Source organism: Ursus arctos, unplaced genomic scaffold, assembly GCF_023065955.2.
Source record: "Ursus arctos isolate Adak ecotype North America unplaced genomic scaffold, UrsArc2.0 scaffold_20, whole genome shotgun sequence".
NCBI classification, from domain to species: Eukaryota; Metazoa; Chordata; class Mammalia; order Carnivora; family Ursidae; genus Ursus; species Ursus arctos.
In genome coordinates, this window is record NW_026622875.1 from 26,425,279 (window position 1) to 26,449,354 (window position 24,076).

Below are 24,076 nucleotides of genomic sequence, written 5' to 3' on the forward strand. Positions count from 1 at the left end.
TTCAGCCCTGCTTGGAAACTCTAAGTCCTTCCTTTGCCTGGGGGTAGCGAACTCAATGCAAACCTCAGCTATAATATTGCAGCAGCTCTGGGGCTGACTTTGTGTTTCACTTATATAATTTCAGGCTTCATTTAGCATTCATCCGTTTTCCCCTTCCATGCTTTCAAGATTTGGTACTGAGTTCTCTTATGCTAACGCCTCAGTCTACACATGTTTTCCTTTGTTAGGTGATACTGGAGTAGAAAAGAAGATATGTCCTGCCCAGGGAGCTCTCAGTCAAAAAAGGAAAAAGGAAGCCCTCAGTGAGTCCAAGCCGGCCACTGCCTGACAGACACTCCGGTGAGCATGGGAGGTGATAGAATTCTGATCAGTTCGCGGAGGGAATTTGGATTTTTTGCTTCTTCTCGTCCAGCACTGAGGCATAGGTTGCTCTTGGTCATTGATTTGGGAACTAAAAAAAAAATCCCCTCCTAAGCTCCAGCGGAGAGAACATCTGGCTATCCTTGAGCTAGGTGGCCTCTCTCTCATTTGCCATCCCATGCCTATGTAACTGTAGGACACAGCACTTGCAAGGTTTTATTGTGTTATTTTATGTTAAATGTCTGTTCTCCTGTTTGACTCTGAGCCCCTGGAGGGCAGGGACCATGTCTTATTTTGTAATCTCCAAAAAGTCGGGTCACCTTGTAAGCAGTTTTATCATTGTGTGGCATCCAAGAGTAAAACACAATTCCAATCACAAAGAAGTTCATAAAGTCTCCAAGAGACCATGGGCAGAAATTACAATCTCTCTCTCTCTCCCCATGCTATTCTGGCCTTTAATGATCCATCTCCCCAAGTCCACAAGTCCATTTATTGACCCACCTGCTCCCAATTTTCTCACCACCTCAACTCCGCCCTCTCTCACATGTTTTCTCTGTCTCTCCATTCTTCTCTCCTCCAGATCTCTGCTCTCTACTCCTCCAGTCATCTATGGCTCAATTCTTTATCATATGGTCTCCCTTGACGTCTTCCAGTTTTCTCTTCTACCCATTCTCCTGATGACCACAACGAGGTTCCACAAGTTTAATATGTGAGCTCCTTGCAGGGGCTAGGAGTGTTGGTAGAAGGACAGGAGGTAACTGTGAATACCTCTACATGAATATATTTGTCCTTGTCTCCTCAGCACTTAGCTCTGCATTTAGCACGTGTTAGGTTTTCAGTAAATGATCCATGAATAAATGAAGAACTAATAGCCTTTATCCAAATGTATCATCAGAGTGCCACACCTTTCAAAAGGAGACTGGCAGATCAATAGTTTTTGTCTTACAACATTTTGGTTCTTTTAAACCTGCAGGCAGAGGTGCGAGGCTCCATGTGGCCATCTTCCATCAGGGAGAGGGTAATTCCTCCCAAGCTCTCTTATGCCTGGGTACCCAGGTCACAGATGTCAGGTAGAAAGCCTTGTCCTTGTGTGTCTGCCAGGTGGATGGGCCTGCTTCATACCTTGATCCTGCCAGCCTGTTTCCTGAGGCTGGGCTTGTTCTCCTATCCTTCTTGTGCCTCAGTGAACAGAAGGCCTCAGTGAGTCTCATTTACCCAGAGCCCCTTGCTCTGTCGATCCAGTTCTTTTGAATGGCTCTTTCCCATGACCCCTCAACCCCCGGCCTGTAACTGGGCTGAGTCTGTTACATTGGACTCAGATCTTTGTCTTTTGTTGTTGATCCCCTCTGGGTCCCCCTTTTCCCTCATCTCTAGCTTTTTTGCCCTCCATTCCTATTCTTTCTTACAATCTCCTAGCAACCATTTGCCTAACTCTTTATTGGATACAAACTCTGACAGTCGTGTTTTCGTAACATTCTTGGTATCAGCTTTAGAGAGCCATGGCTTAAAGCGGAGAAGGAAGAGGCAAAGTTGCCTGCCATCCCAACGGCAAGGCCTACCTGTTATGGCCAAGGCTTCCTGCAGAGATGTGATTTGAAGGTTAACATTAATACATTTTGGCAAGAATGTTGGATATAAATGGCTTTTTATAGTTTGATGTTAAGATATATTTCTAGGTTATGGTAAAAGAAGAAAAGTGATACAAGGTGGATGGAGAGTTAGGTTGAAATGGAGATAATTCCCTTGAGGACATTATGACAATTCTTTGAGAAGGCATTAGGATAGGGCTGACAGAAAACACACTCATTGGATAATAAAATTTTAAATTGTTCCCAGATAGGATCTTCTAAGTTCTACTGCTCCAATATTGCTTAAAATCTGACTGGGAGGTGATGTTAGCATCTGGGGGCTCTATCAGAATCCAAGTAGAGTTTCCCTATAGGCCTCTGACATGCTTTTGTTCAGACCTGTTAGTCATTAAATATTAGCCAGCACCTTAGGATAATCTTAGGATTATCTGGCTAATGTGAACACTAGAAGTGTTATTTTATTAATATTTATTTTATACAGAGCGTTGATCATTATTTTTATAGTGTTCATTTACAGATAAGCTTGCCTGTTCTCAGGTGTTGCCTTCTCTGGCTGGATCAGTGGAAGACAGTGGTGAAATGCTGGTTTAATAAGCAGCACCTAAGGAGGTGAGATAGAGCAGATGGGAAATAGATTAGAACAGAATCGAGGAACCCATGGCTTAGCACTCTACATGAGGGCAAAAAGCAGTTGTTTTCCTTAAAAGAGAGAACTAGAAAATGGTCTGGTAATGGTTTTTCATGGGATATTAGAGTTTAAGTTGGCAGAGTTGAAACAGTTGTGGGTAATGATTGCATTCAGGGCAAAGCCACAGGAGTGGCTGGTAAAGGGGAAGGAGATGGAGGTCACCTGCAGCTTTGGCAGGACTGGGGAGAAGAGTTTCACTGAGCTCCAGTGAATGTGGAACGAGTGATCAAGAGAAGGACAGATGAAAACCATGGGCACAACAAAGGGTGGAGAGTTTTGATAACTGAATGAAGGATAAGGGTTTGGGTGCGGTAATGTGGAGCCAGAAGAGTAACTAAGCCCCTCTTCCCATAGCCCTGGGGCATATGTGGAATGGAAGAATAAGCATCCTCAGCCCAGGGGGCTGCAGGAAAGGCAGGGTCCTTCAACAAGGGTCATGTTTCAGTTAAGGTAGGAGGAGAAAGGAGTCCAGTGTGTTCTTAGGTCATAGGGAAGGGTGTTTATCAATGGATGAGGGCTCCAGAAGGCCAGCAGCAAGGGTTGGGTTTTGGAAGGGAAAAGTAAGAGGCTGAGCCAAGGGGAAGATGGAGGTGATAGTACCAGGGAAAGACAGGCCATAAGAGAGGCTGGCATTCAGGGTGGACATGAACCATGCTAGTGGTGGAGAGGTCATAAGGCACCATTAACTAGTCTAGAGAGCCTGTCTGGGTCTCCAGCATAAGGGATTTCTAAGCCCCTGCGGAGTGGGTGCCAGGTGGTGTCTGAGGCTAGGTGCTGTCCACCCTATGGTCTAGTCAGCAACCAGAGGCCTCTGCCTGGAGCTGAAAAGTGAGACAACATGGCTGTAAGGTTGTTTTGTGCTTCAGCATGAGCCAGCCTCAAGTAAGGAAAGCAGATTGGTATACCTGGGGTAAGTACCAAGTAGACAGCTTTGAGCACTCCTGGTGACCTCTTTACCCAGGCCTTGGTTCTTACATGTTCTCAACATTGTGGCCCCTTGAGCGAGTTCTTATGGGTTCTTCCCAGACCTGGGTGCTTACTCTTGGAAAATGAAGCAGCTTGTCCTTCATTTGCTCTCTTTCAGGTAACAGACTGGTGCTCCCCCAGCTCTCTCTCTCTCTTTCTCTCTCTCTCCCTGAATTCCTCGCTCAAAGATATCTTTCTCCCTTCTCTCCAGGAGGAGGACAAACACAAAGCAGCTCTTTGTTTTGGACTTGAAAACTCAGTGTTTCTTTTCACCTAATTAGAAGGAAGTATTTTTCCATTCACTTCATTTCTTACTGGAATTTGCTAACTTGAGCTGAGTAGCTTAGTTTGCATGTAAGGTTTGTTCATTAATTAACAGCCTCCACTTCTTATCAGGACTTAATATCTAACTGAGCACTGGCTAAACCAGAAAGAGGGCTTGAAATTGCTGGTAGGTTCTGCTGTGATGGGAAAGGACCTTCAAGGTGGTGTAACAGCTCTGTTTCCTCTGCTGGAGGCGATTCTAAAGAGTTAGACCCTCCAAGGCTTGCAAACTGAAGTGTCTGGGGATCCTTGACAGAGATCAGGGATAGCCACCACTCAGCCCATTTCTCATAATGATTAAGTGAGACAAATGACTCAGGATTCTAAGAGAGAGAAACTATTCAAAAGATGTTGTTTAAAAAAATTTTTTTTCTAACAAGTCCTTTTTATTTTCTACTCTAGAAAACACATAATAATTGCTAGCTATTATCTCACTGGTTTCTCAGCTATCTGGTTGTGATAGGTAGAATTTTGGTTCCAAGGTTTTTGCTCCCTGATAATACTCTTGTGCTTATGCTATATTAATTGGCAAAAGAGGCTTTGCAGATGTAATTAAGGTTACTTATCAATTGACCATAAAATAGGGAGATTATGTGAGTGGATCCAGTGTAGTTACGTGAACCCTTCAAAGCTGAGGGCAGATGAAGAAGGCAGAGAGATTCTGAGTATGAGAATGATTTGATGCACCGTTGCTGGATCTGAGTTAGGGGGGACATGTGCAAGGACCAGAGAGAGGCCTTTTGGAGCTAACGGCGGCTCCTAGCTGACAATCAGCAAGCAAGCAGAGACCTCAGTCCTACAACAGCAAAAAAACTGAATTTTGCCCAGGACTTGAATGAACTTGGAAGCAGATGCTTCTTCGGAGCCTCCAGAAAGGAAAGCAGCCCCACCCGCTCTTAGACTTGAGCCTGGTGAGACCCTAAACAGAGAACCCTGTTGACCTACGTTGTACCTGGACTTCTGACCCACAGAAACTGTGAGACAGTAAATATGGGTTCTAACCTTCAAAGTTTACAGTAATTTGTGGTAGTAATAGAATATGGTTACATGGGCTTTCTGTTTTTTGTCCAGCAGGTGTGAGCAGTAGAGACCCTCCTCTCAATGGATGAAGCAAGGGTCTTCATGGCAAGGTTCTGTGGGCAAACTTGGTCACTGTGTTCAAAGGGGTGAGGTGGCTTGGCCTCTTGTTTTATAATCTAGATCTGTGCAGTTCAGTATGGTAGCCACTAGCCACAGATGGCTTAAATTGAAATTTAAATAAATTAAAATTAAATAAAATAAAAAATTCTGTTCCTCAGTTTATTAGCTACATTTTAAGTGTTCAACATCCGTATGTGACTAATGGCTACCAAATTGGAAAGCACAGACAGAATATTTCCTTTATTGCAGAAACTCCTATTGGATGGTTCTGGTTTAGATGAGTAACAGCAATGATATTTGATTGCAATTTTCTCATTTGGAGCACCGAGAGGTAGGATTCCCCTACTCTCTAGTAGAACTATTACAAAGCAGAATGTATGCAAATTTCTCCCATCTGAAGCAAGAAATGAATTTTGTGAAAACTTTCATGTCTCTACTTTCTTCCCTTATCACTTGTATAAATTTCTTCCTGGGGATAGAAAACCCTGGACTTGCAGTAGGACACTCTGGGAATACCAGAGACAGGGTATCAGGCCTCACATTTTTCTAGATGAAGGACAGGTTACAATGTGGTAAATGGCATGGGGAACCTGGATGGCTCAGTGGGTTAAGCATCTGCCTTCAGCTCAGGTCATGATCCCAAGGTCCTGAGATAGAGTCCCACACCGGGCTTCTTGCTCGGCAGGGATCTGCTTCCCCCTCTTCCTCTGTGCGCTCTCTCTCAAGTAAATAAATTTTTAAAAATCTAAAAAAAAAAAAAAAAAAAAAAGGTAAATGGCCAAGAAGTCCCCTGGCCCATGCTACAGGATTCTCCAAGTGTATCCTGCTACAGTAAGGCAAAGGTAGCTGCTGGGACAGTCCACTAAGGTTACCCCTGAACTAAACAAACCCAAATAGGCTATTAGACTTGACTGTTAGACTTGACTCTTCATGTTGGTTTTCAATGCCCCAAAGGGACACTAAACTACAAGAGTGAAAAGAGGCTTATTCTCTCATGAGACTGAAGCATTTAGCCTCTGGATCAGACTTCTGCCTCAGCCTCATAAAACAAAAATTGAACCATAAGGCTTCCTGGTCTAAGTCTCTTGTAGCTTGTAGACTAAAGCTTGCAGGTGAAGCACTTGCAGAGGTATGGCACAGACACAGGAAAGAGTTTGGCTTTGGGGTTAGAAGAGCCAAGTCTGACTCCTGCATCCGTATTGTTGTGTTACCCTGAGCTAGTTAATGAAACCTCACAAGCCTTACTTTCTTCATTTGTGAAAACAATTGGAGGATAACAATCTCTGATTGTTCGGGTTGTTGCAGGGTTGTCGTGTGGATTAAAGGAGAGAGACGTACAGATTGTCTGGCACACTCAAGTTGCTCAGGGAACTAGCTAATGTTGTCACTTAGACATCTGTCAGCCCCCGGTTGTATTGGGAAAGACCAGTCACATATGTAGTCTTGTTGCCATTCTCACCTCAATCAGCACTCCTATGGCCATACCCTCAACCTGGTCATTTCAACAATTGCACTCCCCACAAAACAAAAACAAAAACAAAAACAAAAACAAACAAAAAACCCCCCAAAACCAAAAAACCAAAACAAAAACCAATTTCAAATGTCCCACTCCCTCACCTCTACCAAATATATTTCTTTGAACATCAGACACCCTTTTGATTCCTGCATGCCAACAATAGCTCTGATCGATTATTTCACTAAGATAGAAGCAGCCAGACAAGAACTTCCAGAGCTTCTACCATCACACCTATATACCTTCTGGCATAGACTCTGCCTTTCTTCCTGCTTATAGGTGAACTCTTTGTGCTTCTATGTAAGTCAGTCTCACTGCCTCTGCACTGGATCCAGCCCCTCTTCCCTACTCTAGAATTTCATTCCTGCAATTGTTCATCTCTCCAGCATCATTAATTTTTTCCTTTTCACTGGATCATTTCCATTGCATCAGAAATGCTATAATATTTCTCATATGTAAGAAATCCTTCCTAGACCTCTGTCCTTCTTCAACTGGTAACTTTTTTTCTTTGCTCCCCTTTATTGTGTCCTCCACTGCTATTTTCCCATCTCCCTGAATTCTAATGCTGGAGCATCTCAGGGTTTAGTCTTCAGAACTCCACTCTTACATGTCTGTGCTTACCCCCGAGAGGACTGACAGACTTCCACGACTTTAAATACCTTCTGAATGCTGCAAAATTTCTATACTCTGCCTGGATCTCTCTCCTGAACTACAGACTGTTATATCTCCCTGCCTAGTGAACATCTCCACTGGATATCCAAAAGGCATCTTAAACTTTATATGTTCAAAAATGGACTGCTGGTTTTCAGTTCCCAGCCTCCAAATCTGCTCCTCCCTGACTCAGAAATGAAATTCCATTCTTCCATTTGCTCTTGCTAAAAATCTTGGTTTTACCTTAATCCCTCTTTTCTTATCACATACCTTACCTTGTTTGTCATAAAGCAAAGGGAGAGGCACCTGGGTGGTTCAGTCAGTTAGGCATCTGACACTTGATCTCAGTTCAGGTCTTGATTTCAGGGTCATAACTTTAAGCCCCGCGTTGGGCTCCATGCTGGGCATGGAGCAAGCAAAGGGAGATTGGAGGAGGGGAAGGTGGCAGCAGAATAGGAGGACGCTAGACTCACCTCCTCCCACCAGTACAACTAGATAACTATCAAATCATCCTAAATATCCCCCAAATTAAAAAAACAACAACTGAAGACTGGCAGAACAAACTCCACAACTAAAGGTAGAGAAGAGGCCTCAATGAAGAAGGTGGACAATAATCTAAAGCAATATCCCAGTTGTGTAAACTAAGGTATAAGATTGGTATGGTTTACATATAGGCCAGACATGTCAGCTATGTTTTCTGATACGCCTATAGACCCTGCTGAATGGCTGCCCTTCACTCACCCATCACAACTCAACTTATGTAGAAGTGAGCAACTAAAAATAAAAAAACCAGATAATCATAAATATGCTAGTGACCCATTGCATATTCTGATACATTAAAAAAAAAAAAAAGAACTGGAAAAAAGCAAAGGGAGATCAAGAGTCCCAAAAAGCTATTTCTTTGAGGCCAGAGAAAAGTCCCAAGCTACCAAACAATATGCCTCTCTAGCGAACAGAATTATTTCATAACCTATGTGTATTCACCCTTAATTCAGCAAACATATTTGAAACATTTATCATGTTCCAGGCAACATTCTAGGAACCAGGGATATAGCAATAAACAAAAACAGGTAAAATTTGTGGTTTATTTTCTACTGGGGAAAGACAGAAAACTTGTCAGATGGTTAAGGAAAAATTCTTCAGGGTAGGGGAACAGAAAGTGATGGAAGGATGCTGTTTTAGATAGGGTGGTCACGGAAGCTTCCACAATAAGGTGACAGTTAAGCATAAACATTTAAGCATTGAGCACAGTGAGCCGTGCAGATATCTGGGAATAAATTATTCAGGTAGGAGAGGTATGTGCAGAGGTCCTGAGGCAAAGGTGATCTTGGATTGTTCCAGGAGCTGGAGAGAAGCCTCTGTAGTAACAGTGGAGTGAGTGATGTGGGCGGTGGTGGGAATTTAGATCAGAGAGCTGGGGTGAGATCATATAGGCCTAGCAACCCGAGAAAGGGATTTGGCGTTTTATTCCAACATGTAGGAAGTCAATGGAGGGTTTTGAGCTGAGGTACATCATGATCTGACTCACATTTTAAAAGGAGCAGTCTGACAGGTGGGTGAAGAATGGACTGTATCGGGGAGGGGGTGGACGCTGGGAGACTAGTTGGGGAGACTCTTCCATCAATGGTTACTGTGAAGATGGCAGGAAGTACAGGATTTGGAATTCATTTTGAACGTAGAGATGACAGGGTTTGCTAGGAACATGGTAGACGCACAATTTATATTTGTTGAATGAAGAGATACACAGAGTATTCTGGCTTGAGGCAGGACTTTTCCCTGGCCTAGATGAAATATTTCTCTCATTGACAGCCCCCACCCTCCTTTGTTCTTTTTCCATGCTCATTTTCAGCTGTCTGATGATTAACACTTTGTTCCACATCCCCTGACTCTAGGGAGGGGTGTCCTGAACATTGGACACTAGGGTCACTGGAAAATATCTACAACTCTAACTTAGTGAATTTGAATTCTGGATTATTTGTAATTCTCTTGTTGATTTTCCTCAATCTGACCATCTCTCTTTGTGTTGATAAAGTTGAACTCCAAATCTGAAAACGTGAGGCCCAAACTCTGGAACATAGTGGTCCTACGTGGTCCTTTCACTCTGTTGGGCCCGTTCTGAGCCATTAATTGGACTCTCTTTTTGAGAAGCTTTTCTCATCTTAGTAATTACAGGCTTCTTATTACTCTTCAAATTCATGTTGTTCAATTTCTAATATGTGGAATTAACATAATTGGGTAGGAACTCAGTCACCATTGTCAGAAGACTCACAGAGTTGTTCTTTACTCCCAGTTGTTCTTTACTGTCTTTTTCTTCAATTCCAAGGGCAACAATAATGCCCTACCCGGGCCAGGACTGTGATGAGGCAAGTGCAGTGCCTGGAGCACAACAGTTTAGGAAGCATTCACCTCAGGCCATATAAGTGCAGGGTGGCACCTGAGAATGGGGACCCTCCTGAAGTGCTGTGCTCTGGGCACCTCCACTGCCTCACCCTAGTCCTGGCCCTGATGTCTACAGAGAAACATTTTGGTTTATTAACCGGGCAGCTGTAACATCAAGAGCAGGACCTGTTCCCCGCTATTTGGCCATGACTGAGCAACAAAAAGCGGCCCTCTGAGAAATCAAATGGAATGGAAAGAAGCCATGTTCTCTGGGGAGCTCTGCCAATTTAGAAATTAAAACCAGTAGGAAAATGGTAGCAAACATTATGGAGGTCCGCTTCACCATCAACTCAACAAGCTACTGGCCTTCCATTTGTTGAGGGCTACCTGATCGCGTAATCATATATGTAGCATTTCTGTCATGTGTGCAATTCCTCAGATACAGCATTTAAAAAACATCTATTCTTCACTATCTTCTGTGCCTTGTTTTTACATATTACAAAAATTAACAAATTTTTACATATTACAAAAAAAGAACAAATAATGGCTGCAGTGTGAATGCTTTGGACAATCAGGTAAGGGCTTATTTTTAAGGCTGGGTTAACAAATTCCATTTCCAAAAAGAGCCCAAATTGACTGAGTGATTCTAAATTAGCTCTTTAGTTTTTGCCCTTAACCACTGATAATGCCACTATTAATTGCAATTACTTAGAGGCAACATTAATACGTGTGAAACAAGAACGGCGATAAAGACAGAAAGGAATAAATTACTTGTTGCAAGGCAGAATGACATTTTGACTGGCACAGAGATTTTTTTCTTTCACACACTTTGTGCTTTGACATTTCACTTGGCACAAACATTTCACAAATTCTTGACCTAATCTGATGTACTGTTGTTTAGCAATTGCTGACATGACACGTTTTAACCTCAAGCTCACTGGATTCCAAATGTTACCTTTTCCTGTCAATCAGGGTTGTATGACCTCCAAAAAACAGTCCAGGAAAAAGTCTATGTACCTAGGAGGTTAAGGATATTTTCCCAGAATGGAGAAAGAGAAAGTTGAAGTAGTAGTTGGGGAAGGGCCAGGAGAGGAGGTATCATCCAGGGCCATTGTGCAGTGGCAAGAGGACAGAAGACAGAGCCCTAGGGAACCCCAACATCTTGAGAGAGACAACATCCTCAAACACAAAATATCTAGGAATAAGCCTAACAAGACATAGGTGGGACACATATGACAAAAATGTAAAACTCAGGGATAGAAGAGATTTAAATAATTGAGAAATACATTATCTTTCTAAAATGGAAGGCTGTATTGTATAAAAATGTCATTTCTTCTCAAATCCCTTTTTAGGTATAACTTGACTCACTGCCTGTGGGTATTGGGAAGAGGTCGCATTCATATTAATCCCCAGATTCTGCTGGCTCATTTGCTTCTCTTGACATCTTCTGCCTCCCAGGTCTTTACTCAAGAACAAGCCAACTCACAATGCTCTGCTCTGTTCTCCTTTTTTAGGGTTGTAACAGAAATCCTGTCAGTTTCAAGTAATACAACAACTCCACCAACAGTGATTTAAATAATAAAGACATTTGTTTCTCATCATCATTCCAGTGGTAGGCAGTTCCAGGAGTGATGCACACTGGCTTTCTCAAAATCATCAAGGATTTTGAGAAAATCCTTGAGAAAATCATCAAGCCTAGGCTCTATGTTTCCATTTTTGCCATCCTGGGAAAATTTCTTGTTCTTAGACTGTTGCCTTGTGGATGCAAGTCAGAAGAACCATAGCTTCAAGCATAGTGTCCGCACATAACCATGTTCAAGGCAGGAGGAAGGAGCAGGGATGAAAGGGATGGTGTACTTCTTTTTTTTATTCTGGCAAGATACATTTTTCTAGAACCACTCCCAGCCAACTTCCCCTTACATCTCATCATCCAAAGCTGGGTCGTATTGCCCACTTCTAGACCAATCACTGTCCAAGGGGGATTGCAACTGCATGATGGATTTTGATCAAACATGATTCATCCGTGGATAGGAGGAATTCATTCATTCTTCTGGCTGAAAACATGGCTGACAGAACAAAACTGTGGTTCTGTTAGCAATGGAGAAAGGGACATGGCTGTTGGTTAGGCAGCCAGCAGAATTTGCCCAAAGATGCAATACCCACAGGCATTTGAGAGAGGGCTCTCACAAGACCACTGCCCTGCTGGCTGCTCCAGACTTTCTTGATCTGTAAGGCACACTTACTCTCCCTAGCGGCTGCTCCTGGTCCTCAGAGTATTGAAGCTGCTCAGCGGCCTGCAACAAATAGGGGCAGAGTGGCTTTCTCAGCAATGTGCATCATGTTGCCTGCATCCCACAGCAGTAATCTTTGTGTCTGGTCTTGCCCAGGTGCTCACAGAAAGAGCTCCTGCAGCTCCTGCCTCTGTCTCCTCTTCCATGTGACTTTCTGGCAGTTCCTGCAGGGGAGCTCACTCAACATCCATTCTCATCTCCCTTCTCTCACCTCCATTCAGCAAGCTGGAGGCTAAATATCTTTTATAGCCTCCTTTGCTAAGAAAGGTAGTCATTTCTGTGACAGTTTTGGGTTCTGCTCTGTGAGCAGAAAATTGCTAGGGGTTCCTGGAAAAACCTTTGCTTTGCTGATAAAGGTCTTGGCTTCAGCTTTGATCACAGTGCTACAAGTTTAACATGATCCTAGTGAAAGTATTGATGGGATTATTCAGGGGGATGATAACAAAATAATTCTAGAGTTTACCTGGAAGAATACAGAAATAAGAATAGCTAGAATATTAGCTTTACTAGGGTAGGGATCCTATAAAAGCAATTTACTTTTTGTTTCTTCCAATTCTTTTATGCTTTGAAAAGACTTCCTGATTCTGAAATGCATTAAATATTTATCTTTTTTCTGTTTTTTCTGGTGCCTAGGTGGTGCAGTCGGTTAAGCATCAGACTCGTGGTTTCAGCTCAGGTCGTGATCTCAGGGTGATGAGACTGAGCCCCGAGTGGGGCTCCGCACTCAGTCCAGAATTGGCTTGGCTTTCTCTCTCCCTCTCCCTCTGCCCCTCCCCCACTCCCTGTATGTGCACTCTCTCTCTGAAATAAATAAATACATCTTTAAAAAAACCCCAGGAAACTATGTATCAGAAATCACCATATGCAAACTTATGAGGCAAGCAATAAACTGGAAAGTCTCCCTGTTTCATCTGGTGACAGAGGAACATGGTATCAAAGAGTAGGGGTGAGAGCCAGTGTACTGGAGTGTGGGGTCTCCTTTATACCACAGGCTGTATTATCCCATTTATCATCATCATCATCATCTCCATTTTGCCAATGACTACATTAGGAAGTTATGGTTGCCCAAAATCAAGTGGGATGCACTGAACTCCCAATCCAGATGTCTCTGATGATAAAAAGTGAGTTTGTACTCTTTCTACCACACCCCACTGCTGATGAAATGTTAAATGAGAAAGACTAACTTTCCAGCTGAATTAGACATAATCAGAGGAGTGGGGCAGAAGAGGGCGATTTGAAAAATATGGAGAGCAGGAGGGATATATAATAAAGGGGAAAGATGGAAATGCTACTTAACCAAACACAATGTCCAAATAGGGTCTAGGATCACAGGGGGTGAACAAGGAGGAAGGATAGACCCAAAATCCATGTTGCCTGTGACCTGGACCAAATTCCTGGTCACACATAGCCAAGGCAGCATATGGTGGAAAGTGCACAGAACTTTAGAATTAGACAGATCTTTGTTTATCTCCTTTCATCACTTACTAATCACATGTCAAAATAAGGATAAAACCAAATCTTTAAGTAAGCCAACCACAGCCTCCATCAGATTGCCATTTTCTCTTCTCCAAGGATACTGAGGTTAGGGCTCTTGCGCCCAGTATTTGGCATACTGCTAGATTGTATTCTCAGACACCAATGGTATAGTCCTAGAACTATATTTAAAGATGTATGTGTAGCAGTGAAATTCGTTTGTTGCCAATGAGACCCCAGTAAGCATAATTTTTTTTTTAAAGATTTTATTTATTTATTTGACAGAGAGACAGCCAGCAAGAGAGGGAACACAAGCAGGGGGAGTGGGAGAGGAAGAAGCAGGCTGAAGAAGCAGGCTCCCAGCGGAAGAGCCCGATGCGGGGCTTGATCCCAGAATGCCAGAATCACGCCCTGAGCCGAAGGCAGACGCTTAACGACTGCGCCCCCCAGGCGCCCCCCAGTAAGCATAATTTAATTCAGGTTGCAAGTATCCACCCAAACTCGATGCACGAAATACTCCACACTGTTTTTTCCTAGCTTGTCATTGCATAAAGATTGCACAATTGCACCACAGCAATCCAGAGAACAATACTTTTTATAGGTATATTATATTTAAACAAAGTGTGTATCGACAAAGGTAAAACTCAATTAAATAAAAATGATTATGCTCACCATGGATAATTTCTATCAGTACTATTCATATGGCTGAATAATAAAACCCACAATGGAACAGTTCCATTTAAAACTAATGTTGCTCAATTTATGGCCAGCTTTTCAAAATCTTAACTTCAATCACTTTCTTACTTAACACAATTATAGCCATAAATAATTCGAATTGATTAAATTTGAAAATGAAAAATTCAATTTATGAAAGGTTATAAAGCACAGTAAAATGCAGCAAATTTCTATTTATAAGTATATATCCAATAGCACATGAAAATTAGCTTACATTGTTTGCAAAGAAATTCTTTTTTTCCAGTTTTATTGAAAAATAATTGACATACATCACTGTAGAAGTTTAAGGCATACAGCATGATGGCTTGATTTACATATCTTGTGAAATGATTACCACAATAAATAGAGTTAACATCCATCTTCTCATATAGATACAATAAGAAGAAAAGAAAGAAGAAAAAAAATTCTCTTTGGGGTGAGAACTCTTAGGATTTACTCTTTTAACTTTTCTAAACATTATACAGCAGTGTTAGCGATAGTCATCATGTAAGTTACACCCCTAGTAATTACTTGTTTTACAATTGGAAGTTTGTATCTTTTGATAATCTTCTTCCATCCCTCCTCCCCCCATCCTCTGCCTCTGGTAACCAGAAGTCTGGTCTCTTTTTCTATGAATTTGTTTTGCTTTGTTTTTAGATTCCACATGTAAGTGAAAACATACAGTATTTGTCTTCCTCTATTTGACTTATTTCACTTAGGACAATGCCCTCAAGTTTCATCCTTGTTGTTACAAACGGTAGGATTTCCTTGTTTTTCTTTATGGATGAATAATATGCCACTGTGTGTATATATACCACCACTTCTTTATCCATTCATCCATGGATGGACACTTATATTGTTTTCATGTCTTGGCTATTGTAAATAATGCTGCTGTGAACATGGGAGTGCATATGCCTTTTTGAATTAGTGTTCTTGTTTGCTTTGGATATTTCCCAGAAATGAAATTGCTGGCATAAAATCATATGGCAGTTTGGTTTTTAGTTTTTCGAGGATCCTCCATACTGTTTTCATAGTGGCTGCACCAGTTTACAATCCCACGAACAGTGTGCAAGGGTTTCCTTTTCTCCACATCCTTGCCAACACTTGTTATTTCTTATCTTTTTGTTGATAGCCATTCTAAGAGTTATGAAGTGATATCTCACTGTGGTTTTAATATGCATTTCCCTAATGACTAGTGATATTGAGCATCTTTTCTTTTTTTAAAGATTTTGTTTATTTGTTTGAGGGGGGGAGGAGCAGAAGGGGAGAATCTCAAGCAGACTCTATGCAGAGCTTGGAACCCGACATGGGGCTCCATCTCGTGACCCTGAGATCATGACCCAAGCCAAAATCAAGAGTCAGATGCTTAACCAGGTGCCCCAATATTGAGCATCTTTTCATGTACTTGTTGACCTTTTGTAGATCTTCTTCAGAGGAATATTTCTTCAGGTCCACAAAGAAATTCTTAGTGCAAGTAATAAGATAATAAAACACCAAGTTATCAAACAGATCAATAGACAGAACTGAAGACTATCACAACAATTCTTTTCATAAGTAAAAATAACTGATATGGGAACGCCTGGGTGGCTTAGCTGGTGAAGCATCTGAATCTTGATTTCGGCTCAGGTCATGATCTCAGGGTCTTGAGATTGGGCCCTGTGTTGGGCTCCGTGCTGGACATGGAACCTGCTTAAGATTCTCCCTCTCCCTCTACCCCTTCCCCCTCACTCTCTTGCTCTCTCTCTCTCAAAAAAATGACTGATATGAGAATTTATTTTACTTATCCTCTTCTGATATTTAATAATGAGCATGAACACTCAATTAAAAATGGCCATATTCTTTCCCTAGTTTAGTATATTTGCTTATTATTTTACAATAGCTCTGAGCTATTGCTATGATGTCTGTAAAAGCTATAATTTTGCTACAAACCTTGAAATTAATTTAGAAAAATTTAATGTCCAATTTTTCAGTGCACAATTAAAGAAACAAGCAGGTTAAACTAATCGAAATGCCTTGGCGTAAATTTATTTAGAGTGTGGGAAAAGTATATTTTCATTTCAGATGGTTCTTAAACATTTATAATACCACATTTATATAAGAGACACACATATCAAGGCTGTTCCTAGGACATAGTAGGTGCTTAGAAAATATTTGTTGAATAAGTGATTGACACACTTTACCAAACAAATAAGCACATATTACCATGTCATAGACACACTTTCTCAAAATTATGGTTTTTTAAGCATTAAAAAGCATTCAAATGATGTGTGGTGTATTTACTGGAGGGGGTCAGGTACAAAGTCCTCAGACAAATGTTCCTTCACATCTGTTTTGTTTGTTGCACAGCGTGTCGATTTTTAACTATCTTTTCCAGACCCCCTTCCATTTCTGCACCTGTGAACTTACACTCAAATATTATTAGAAAGGTTCCATCCTTCCTCTAGGGAAGCACCCTTTTCACTTCTTATTTTGGAAAGAATCTCTGTTGGATTAGATGAGCTTGTACAATTTTCTCTGGCTTTTCAAAACTTCTTATAAAACTTCTTTCTTCTGGGCCCTCAGACCTGAAAGAACACTAGATACTGAATTTTACTTTCATTTCCAGTTTACTCTACTGCTTTTTAGTGGGTTGTAACATTTTGGTTTCCTACATTCATTTTAAGTCCCTCCCAAATCTATGTAATTTTGTCTCATGCCTCATTCCACATGTTTAGTGACTATCTAATCAATCCAATTGCATGTTTACATTATTACAGTTAAAAAGAGTTTCCTTTACTAGCCACACTGGTGTAACAGGTGTTCCTGTTTGAGGACATAGAAGGCATCAGGCTGGCAGGGAGTATCGTTGGGGAACACCAGGTCATCCTTGAGCAAAACAGGCTCCATGGTGGGGGGGCCTAGGGACGGGGTAGTATGAGCAGGGCTAGAGTGCCTGAGGATTCAGCCATGCAGAGCTCACACCAATTGCTTGAATAGAATTTACTCAAGACTTTTATTTTTGCCAGGGGCAGGGGGAGGGAGGGTGGCTGGGCATGGGAGGTATCACAGAATGGAATACTTGGCTTCTGACTCTCAGCTTCTTGCCTCTTGAGGTTTTGGGAATACCCAAGTAAGTACCAGACAGTGCAATTCCACCCTACCTGGTCCACATGTTGTGGATGCTAGATTGTCTATCCATTTTCCCTGTCCTGATCCCAACAGGCCCATTGTTGGGTAGGAACCCATCTCTCCTCCCCTATTCTCCCACAACCTACTGCTCAAGGGAAGCCTGATCCCTGCTCGGTTCCAAGTCTGCGACTGACTGGTCTAATAGGACTCTCATCCCCTTTGTCAAAGATTGGGTAGCCAATGGGCATGAGACCCAATTCGAGCCAATGAAGTGTGAGGAGAGGTTTGCCAGGACTTCGAGGAGGGACTTCCTCAATTTCTAGGAGAGCTTCTGGCACAGCTGACTCTCTTCTAACAGCAGTTGTGACAGACGAGGTCAGACTGGGGGCAGCAATCTGACCTCTAGCCAAGGGGGAAACCAAAGCAGAGAGGAGGGCACCGCTAGAAGTCAGAGGAGGGGAATGCAACCCTACTTTTTAATCCATGATTCAGGAAGGCAGTGTTTGTCTTTTTTCCTACTTCCCTTCTCTCCGTGGAGGGACTTCTAGAAATAATTGTAAAATATGTACAACATAAAAATTTGCCATTTTAACTATTGTAAGTGTTCAGTTCAGCAGCATGAAGTGCATCTGCGCTGTTGTGTGATCATTACTACTGTTCATCTCCAGGACTTTTCATCATCCCAAACTGAAGCTCTATACCTGTTAAACATGAAGAGGAACTTCTTTTTTTTTTTTATAATAATTTTTTATTATATTGTTAGTCACCATACAGTACATCCCTAGTTTTTGATGTAAAGTTCCATGATTCATTACTTGCATATAACACCCAGTGCACCATGCAATACGTGCCCTCCTTAATACCCATCACCGGCCTATCCCTGGCGATTCCAGGGTATGGGCTCTTGCTTCTCAGAGGAGGTCACAGTGTGTTTGAATGTCATACGCATAGCGGCGGCTTTCTCTCTGGCTTTTCCTTCCAGTTACATAGCAGGAGGGATGAGCTGTGTCAAGTCCTCCCTACATGGGGGAAGCCTGGAAGTCTTGGTCCCTCTACTTCTTTTTTCTGAGAAAGTACTGAGAGAGGACTGGTGGCTGGTTAGACAACCCTCCCCGCCGCCATCATTTGTTGTTAATCTGAACTTCAAATTTAAACTGTCTCCTATATTTTTATTTGCTAAATCTTGTATGCCTAGGTAAGGAGAATGCAGCCCATTGACTCTGGAGGCTTTGAAGGACCCCTGACAGCAGCTGTGGACACCAGTGCCTGGCAATAAGGATCAAGCAAGAAGCTGGCTAGAGTAGCATGGAGAGAGGATTGCGACACTCCATTTCCTCAAAATTCCAGTTGCTAGGATGGAACCTAAACTGTACCCCACATCCCACCTGACCTTAGATTGTGTGTGGCTGTTGAGGATGAGAATAGAGAGAGAGAATCCTGAACTGGTTGAGTATTAGCCCAAGAAGAGCTGAGAGAAAAAACCTGAAGGTGATTGAATGACCCTGGATCGGCAAGATGAAGCAGAAATGAGCACTCACGCACTAAGTTCAGTTACAGTGTAATAAGATCACATCTTCCACATCTGAGTGGGTGAGTGAAAATTTGTACCTGCAACAGGTAAAAGGTGGGATTGGTGAGATTGTCTCGGAGGTCTCTTGTGTAGCAACAGCTTCGTAGCTGTAGAGATGAGGCTTGAGGCTCTTGAAGGATAAGTAAGACATGGATTAGGTGAGGATGGGAGCATTTCAGAAACCCCGCTTGAGTGCCTGGTTCTGGGAGACCCAGCAAATGGGCGTGGGTGGGAAGAGGTGCGAGGAATATCATGACCGTTGTGTGTGTAAGCTGTCCCTGTGTTCTAAGTTTGCTGCTTCTTAAACATTGGTGGTTGAGAACTTGCTACAGTTAATAATTATCAACAGTGAGAGGCAGTTGATTTGTTCTGATTAACCTGATTTAAGAGCTGTTTTCTTTTGTTTTTTAATTGTTGCAGTATATCGACATACAATAAGAACCGTTTTCTTTTTTTTTTTTTAGATTTTATTTACTTATTTGTCACAGAGAGAGAGAGTGAGAGAGAGAGAGCACAAAGTAGGGGGAGCAGCAGGCGAGGGAGAAGCAGTTTCCCTGGTATCATGACCTGAGCCAAAGGCAGACGTCCAATCGACTGAGCCACCCAGGTGTCCCAATAAGAGCTGTTTTCTTAAGGGAACTATGAAAGGATTTTCTAGGAAATGAACTGGTGAACAAGCGCATTTTAACAGGGAGAGTCACAAAGGACGCAGAAAGTCTGAAAGCCAAGAGAATTGTTGCAGGGTGCGCCATGTTTAGCTTTCTGCCTAATCAAGCAATTCACACCGCAGGCACAGTGGGTTCTCTCTGCTTGCAGAGAGGGTGAAAGGCTTGGTTGGGTCTCCCCCAACTCTGCAGAGGAGATCTGGGGCCAAGGGCGCAGCTTTGTGCTCTGCCTGGCAGCTCCAGGCTCATCAACAGCAAGAGAGCACAGCAGTGGCGGGCGCTGGCAGAAGCAGGAGCCCGCAGGGCTGTTCCCGCCCAGTGAGGAAGAGGTGAGTCATGGAGTTGGTGACCAACTCCCTTCAGGGGAACCCCGTGGGCTGACACAGGGAGCAGGGGCGAATTGTCAGTCCGGAGCACACAGGCAAGCAGGATGTAGCCGACACCCACCAGTATATATCAGTACTATTGATCAATAGTCACACCTATAGATTTATATATGAAGGAGTGAGTGCTGGCGGTAGAAGAACGCTGCCACATATATATCTTTACTGGCTTTGAAGGACCTTATAAAATACATGGAAGGCTAAGAGTAGAGGTGGGCAGAAGCTATAAACATGTCACCCTCCATTTTAAAGGTGACCACTTGTGAAGAATAATGAGGAATGAAAATGGAAATATTGGTTACTCCCACTGTTAACTAGCAGGCTTTGGTTTTTAGATTGTGGCTTTTGATACCAGCCCTTCTGGCAGAGATTACTGAGTGTGCTGCATAAATCTGGGAAGACTTGTTTGACAGGAAACACCTACCTAAGTGAGAGATTCCACCCCAAATTGGAAGGAGTGGGGAGAAATAAAACCATGAAACCAGGTATCATTGAGGATAACCATAGTACTAAAGGAATATGAAAACAGAGACATTTTCAGGTGGAAGCATCAAGTGAATGGGTTAGAAGCAGTGTCCACAGGCTTCGAGATCTGTACACTATAGACCAGGTACAGGATCTGAGAAACAAAATATAGTCAACATTTTTAGACTGTGAGGTGAACATAATCCCATGGAGATGGGGTGCAATGGGAACTAATGTCTGGCCCAGGCCTGTCATACCCGTGAGAAAAGTGTCAGGAAGGCTAAAGCTCAGAACAAGCCAAAGCTTGTGGTTGGAAAAAAAAAAGGCCAAAGACAAGCAAAAGTTTTTTTAAAAAGCTGTGTTTGGGGCAAGAAGAGGATGGAAGGTGCAGGCCTGCTGTTTGGGAAATTTAGTGCAATGTCTGTAGATGATAAAGACCACGGGAGAATGACACTGAGTGTAGCTTCTGTCTCCTCCAGCAAAAGAATGCTTTTCAAAATCCACAGAGCTCAACTAATACACAGAGGAGAAGGAAAGATAGGGGAAGCATTCCAGCCTCCAAATACTTACCTGCCAGGGATGTGCTTGCTGAAGAATTGTTGTTAGCTAATTGGGTACAAAAATGAAGAACGGTGAGGAGAAGAGATCTTTACACAAAGGGATTAGAGTACTTATTTTAGAAGATCCCCTTTATGTGAGCTATTCCCCTCCCAGCATTCCAGGGGTATCTGCTAGGCTTAATGGGCGGCCTTGCCCTGCCACCTGCAAACCCTCTTAATGCCAGGTTACAGAGAAAAGGCATAAGAAAGTTAAGCCTGCAGATTACAGATCAAGGTCAAAAGTCTTGCCGACTTCTCATTCTCAAAGGTAGGTGCATGGGGCAGAAAAGGTGGAAGGGCAATAGGAGGTCCTCTGGCGCTGGGGATAGGGGAGGAAGCGACCATGTCATTCTCTGCTAAGCTGACACCTGTTCTCAGCAGGTGAGTTAATCACTAATCTCTTAAAATAGCAGCTTGTTCCCTAAGCATTCTGGATTCCTAGTAAAAACGGCTCTTCAATGATTTCTTTTAAAGAGTCATAACTAGTCATAGCATGAAATATTGGGAAAATATTTTGGATAGCATGAAGAATTTAAAAGTCAACTTTAACCTCTTTTTCTAGAGATAGCCTCTGTTAGCATTTTCTTTTATAACATGTTACTTTTCTCTGATAATAGCAGGGCGTACATAGGATAAAAATTTGGAATATAAAGAAAAGCTTAAAGAATAAAATGAAAACCGCTTGTAATGTCACCACTGCTGATATTTTGATATCTTTCCTTCCAGTCTTTTTTCTTTGCATACACACATGTACATACATATGTAGGTACATTTTTAATAAAATGAATCATGCTGTACATGCAGTTTTGTATCCTATTTTTTACACTTGAAAATTACAACCTGAGCATTTTCCTTATCATTAAGTGCTGTTTAAGAGTATGATTATAATTGCCATCTGCTATTTCACTGTGCTGCAGTGCATCTAACCATTACTTGGCTTGTTTCCAGTTCCTCAGCATTTGAAAATAATGCCATTATAAACATCCTTGTATGAAAATCTTCACCTAGAATCCATTTCTCAAGGTGGAATTACTAGGTCAGAAACCAGGGATGTTTTTGAGGCTCTCAATACATAATGCTACCTTGTCATCCATGAAGGTGCTGTCACTTCGCTTTCCCCATCCCCCACCCCAAGGGGCACGTGACCACCCATATCTTGTTGACTTCTCTTAGATTTGCAATTTCTGTCAGATGCTTCAAGGTCTCCCTGCTTTGTGCAATCCCATCGCACCACTGCCATCTTGTGTTCTCCCTCTGTGGCTTTTCTAGGGAGAGAAGACATTCTGGTCCTTGGAATATTTGAAATGCTCTCCCTATGTTTCTCTAAAGACTTTTCCTGCTCCATAGCTATTTTTGTTTGTTTTGAGATGGTATGTATTTCCCTCAGTTTGGCCAGCTGGGTAACTCCTACCTGTCCTTCTGGACCCAGCTCAGACCTTGCCTCCTCTGCAAAGCTTCCTTTGACATTCCCAGTGGGGTTTAGGAGCCTCTCATCTATACTCCCCTCAGTCCTTCCCATGTCAAAGCACTTGTCACAGTGTGCCATGTGCTCAGCTGTCTCCCCTCAGATGTGAGCTCCCTGCAGGTAGGCACATGACTTTTTTTTCTTATTTTAATTCAATTAGCCAACATATAGATCATCATTAGTTTCAGATGCAGAGTTCAGTAATTCATCAGTTGCATATAACACCCAGTGCTCATCACAATGTGTGCCCTCCTTAATACCCATTACCCGGTTACCCCAACCCCCCATCACCCCTTCAGTAACCCTCAGTTTCTTTCCCATAGTTAAGAGTCTCTCGGGGCGCCTGGGTGGCAGCGTTGTTAAGCCTCTGCCTACGGCTCAGGGCGTGATCCCGGTGTTATGGGATCGAGCCCCACATCAGGCTCCTCCGCTATGAGCCTGCTTCTTCCTCTCCCACTCCCCCTGCTTGTGTTCCCTCTCTTGCTGTCTCTATCTCTGTCAGATAAATAAATAAATAAATCTTTAAAAAAAAAAAAAAAGAGTCTCTCATGGTTTATCTCCCTCTCTGATTTCTTCCCGTTCTGTTTTTCCCTCTCTTCCTCTATGATCCTCTGCGCTCTTATTATCCCTCATATAACTGAATCCATATGATAATTGTCTTTCTTTGATTGACTTATTTCACTCAGCATAATACCCTCCAGTTCCATCCACGTTGATGTAAATGGTAAGAGTTCATCCTTTCTGATGGTTGAGTAATACTCCATTGTATAAATACACCACATCTTCTCTATCCATTCATCCATTGATGGGACATCTTGGTTCTTTCCACAGTTTGGCTATTGTAGACACTGCTGATATAAACACTGGGGTGCAGGTGCCCCTTTGGATCACTACATTTGTATCTTTGGGGTAAATACCTAGTAGGGCACATGTCTTTTTTCACTGTATTTTCAGTGCCTGACACTGCATCTGGCAGGTATGGATATTTTATAGACACTGAATAAATGCTTACCTTATTTAAAAAAACCTTGAAGACTAATCTTTATTTCCATACCCTGTATTCTATCCCACTCTGCTTAAATATTTACTAAGAGTTTTTCTGATTACATAAAGATCTAGTGGTTGAGATATAAGTGACACATAATATTGTGTAAGTTTAAGGTGTATGACATGATGACTTGATATACATATATATTGTGAAATAATTACCACAACAAGGTTAGTTAACACATCTGTCACTTCACATAGCTGTCTTTTATGTGTGTGTGTTTGTGGGGAGAACTTTTAAGATCTACTCTCTCACCAACTTTCAAGTAGATAGTACAGTCTGTTAATTATAGTTACCAAGCTGTACATGAGATCCTCAGGACTTATTCATCTTATAATGGGAAGTTTTTACCCTTTGACCAACATCTCCCCATTTCCTCTAACCTCCCCCTCCCCAGCCCTGACAACCACCATTCTATTCTCTATTTCTATGAGTCCAGCTTTTCTGGATTTCACACATAAGTGAGATCATACTGTATTTGTCTTTCTCATTCTGATTTCACTTAGCTCAAAGTCCTCAAGTTTCATCCATGTTGTTGCAAATGACAGGGATTTCTTTTTTACGGCTGAATAATATTCCATTGTATATACCTACTACATTTTCTTTATTCATCCATCAGTGGACTCTTAGGTTATTACCATATCTTAGTTATTGTAAATAATGCTGCAATGAACACTAGAGAACG

The 24,076-nt window shown here is 42.2% G+C and overlaps 1 long non-coding RNA gene across 1 annotated transcript in view; it reads left to right on the forward strand.

Annotated features, from left to right (window-relative positions):
- LOC113253966 (uncharacterized) overlaps nt 1–22,882 on the forward strand; it is a 38,359-nt gene extending 15,477 nt beyond the window's left edge. Inside the window, exons 6-8 of the long non-coding RNA XR_006409305.3 lie at nt 228–339; nt 13,660–13,834; nt 18,392–22,882. This is a non-coding gene — a long non-coding RNA (uncharacterized LOC113253966). The remainder of the gene's footprint in view (nt 1–227; nt 340–13,659; nt 13,835–18,391) is intronic.
- Nucleotides 22,883–24,076: the final 1,194 nt, after the last annotated feature.